Source organism: Gorilla gorilla, chromosome 1 (genome assembly GCF_029281585.2).
Source record: "Gorilla gorilla gorilla isolate KB3781 chromosome 1, NHGRI_mGorGor1-v2.1_pri, whole genome shotgun sequence".
NCBI lineage: Eukaryota > Metazoa > Chordata > Mammalia > Primates > Hominidae > Gorilla > Gorilla gorilla.
The window spans coordinates 17,969,255-17,972,324 of record NC_073224.2 but is presented as its reverse complement, the minus strand read 5'-3'; the positions used below and the strand labels follow the sequence as shown (position 1 = coordinate 17,972,324).

At 48.4% G+C, this 3,070-nt stretch overlaps 1 pseudogene; it reads left to right on the top strand.

Annotated features, from left to right (window-relative positions):
* The first annotated feature begins 1,851 nt into the window (after nucleotides 1-1,851).
* LOC101124658 (putative monooxygenase p33MONOX) lies at nucleotides 1,852-2,716 on the top strand (annotated as a pseudogene).
* The last annotated feature ends 354 nt before the right edge of the window (nucleotides 2,717-3,070 follow it).

Sequence of the window (3,070 nt, the reverse complement as noted above, 5' to 3'; positions counted from 1 at the left end):
ATATAGTACTCAATAAATGTTTTTCAGCTGAACTGACTATGAGAAGATATTTATCTGAGCTGCAAATAAAGGCACACACACTGTTGTCTGGCTGAAAACATCGAGCCCTTTGTGGTAGGAGATTGGGTACCACTTGATAGACAGTAGAGACCACAGGGACAGCCAGTACTCTAAAGCATAGCCAGCCCCGCCTGGGACACTGATGTATCTGCCTGCTGTATGTGAAAAGAGATAAAATTTTAGCACCTTCCAAATGTACTGTGCTAAGAATAAAAGTTAAGCCCTGCAAACTGAGTCATATAACATGACCGTTCTTTTCCTCTGGTGCATGACCATTGCTTCCTGACTTTTGTGTTGAGATGTTACATGTCAACCAGACTTCCCATTCTTCATTCAAACCTACAGAAAATGATGCTGGAGACCTTGTGGTTGTTATCTCCTTACAATAGGATGTTAAGCCACCCCCTTGGCGTGGAATCAATAGTAGCCAATCAAATCTTATATCTGCATGTTAGCCTCTGTATGGAAAATGCTGTGATTCTGTTCAACACCTCCATTTTTGACCTCATAAGCAACCCTCACTTTTCCCCACACCAGGACACCAGGAGCACCAATCACCATTCTTTGGTGTCCACGTGTCCTGAGATGGCCACCCTGACAGTGCACTTGAATAAACTCTCTTAACTGGGTCCTGAGCCTTTTGATTATTTCAAATTGCCAAATATTAGGAAGAAAATGTGCATATTCTCAAACTAAAAATGAATAAAGCCACACCACCACTGATGCTTTTCAAGATATATTTTATTACAGAAGAAAGTTTGAATGTAAAAACAAATACAGCAACGTCAGCACAATGGCAGAGTATGACGCTCCAAGCTCTTCTCCCCCAACAGAAACTTTCTTTTTTTGGAGACAGGGTCTCACTCTGTCACCCAGGCTGGAGAGCAGTGGTGTAATCTTGGTTCACTGCAACCTCCACCTCCTAGGCTCAACAGAAATATATTTTTTTACAGCAGAAACTTAAAAAAAAAATGTTTCTATTGAGCCCAGGAGGTGGAGGTTGCAGTGGCTCACGCCTGTAATCCCTTTGGGAGGCCAAGGTGGGTGGATCACTTGAGGCCAGGAGTTTGAGACCAGCCTGGCCAACGTGATGAAACCCTGTCTCTACTAAAAATATAAAAATTAGCTGGGTGCAGTCGGTGGTGGGGGTGCTTGTAATCCCAGCTACTTGGGAGGCTGAGGCAGGAAAACCGCTTGAACCCGGGAGGCAGAGGTTACAGTGAGCCGAGATCGTACCATTGCACTCCAGCCTGGGCGACAGAGCGAGACTCCGTCTCAAAAAAAAAAAAAAAAAAAAAAAAAAAAAAAAAAAAAAAAAAAAACCATTTGTAACTACTTTAAAAAATAGTCTAATGTTTATAGCAACCACGTAAGGGCTGAGTACAGAAAAAGACACTTCAAAACCATAGCAGGGGGGCAGTGTTGTCTGCTGGGTCCTGGAGACCTTCGGTGTTGCCACTGCTCTCACCATGCCTTCAGTCCAGGCTGCGTCACAGCCTCTTGGGAGACGTGGACCCTCAGAACCTCTTCAGCGCTGGACTCCAGGCTGCAGGCAGCCCAGCAGCAGCAGCAGGATAACAGGACCTCTGGATGCACTCTTCCTGGGAAGCTTTGCTAATTTGCAGCTGCTGCACTGTGTTCCTCATTAACATCTGTCAGCTTAGTCATTACATCATTTCACTGTGGTGGCAGGGACTCAGCTCAGAATTCTATATATATGGAAAAAGCACCTGGGTCCCAGTCTTTCACTGGCTTCAACACAACCAGAAGTGCCTGCTCTTGAGGCTGGGTGGGCTTCTAGGCAAGATGTCCCTGCCCATCGGGATAAACTGCTGGGCATCCAGCTATGATGATGCCCTCGAGGACCCTGTGCCCGTGACTCCTCCATCGGACACGGGCAGTGTCCGCTGGAAGCCAGTGATTCCAGAGTGCAAGTATCAGTGCCTCGCCAAGGAGGAGGAAGGAGAGGCCAGCCTACCCGCCCCTGCCATGACCCTGTCATTGACAGTGTGACACGGTCCCAGTGGTGAAGTCTAAAGCTACCCATATCATCATGAATTCTCTGTTCACAAAACAGACCCAGGAAAGTACTCAGCATTTTGGGCAACAGGCAGGGTTGAGAGGTGCTGGCTACACACCACACAAGGGCCTCACCGCAGAGGAGACCAAGTACCTTCGAGTGGCGGAAGTGCTCCACCAACTAAAGCTACAGAGTGGAGAGAGAACAAGAGAAGAGAGGCAGCCTGCATCAGCCCAGTCAGCCCCAAGCTGCACTCCTCACTCTTCCCCTGAGCAGAGACCCAGAGGCTGGTTCACTTCTGGTTCTTCCACAGCTTTACCTGGCCCAAATCCCAGCACCATGGATTCTGGAAGTGGAGATAAGGACAGAAACTTGTCAGATAAGTGGAGCCTCTTTGGACCAAGATCCCTTCAGAAGGATGATTCTGGAAGTTTTGCCACCCAGGCCTACCTAGGGGCCCAGAAGCCCTCTCCGATGGAACTGATCCGTGCCCAGGCCAACCACATGACTAGAGATCCAGCAACCTTGAAGCCGCCCAAGATGGACATCCCAGTGATGGAAGGGAATAAACAGCTGCCATGGACCCATCATCTCAAACCCGGTGACTTGAATGTGCTCACACCCACTGGCTTCTAGAGTGCTTTCTCTTCCAGTCCTCTGGTAAAGAGGGTTTCTTGCCCCACTCCCCTTTTAACTTGGCTCTCTCTCTATATATATATTTGTTTTGTTTTGTTTTGAGACGGAGTCTTGCACCGTCGCCCAGGCTGGAGTGCAGTGGCACAATCTTGGCTCACTGCAACCTTTGCCTCGCAGATTCAAGTGATTCTCCTGCCTCAGCCTCCTGAGTAGCTGGGATTACAGATGCCCACCACCACGCCTGGCTAATTTTTATATTTTTAGTAGAGACAGGGTTTCACCATGTTGGCCAGGCTGGTCTTGAACTCCTGACCTCAGGTGATCCGCCCTCCTTGGCCTCTGAAAGTGCTGGGA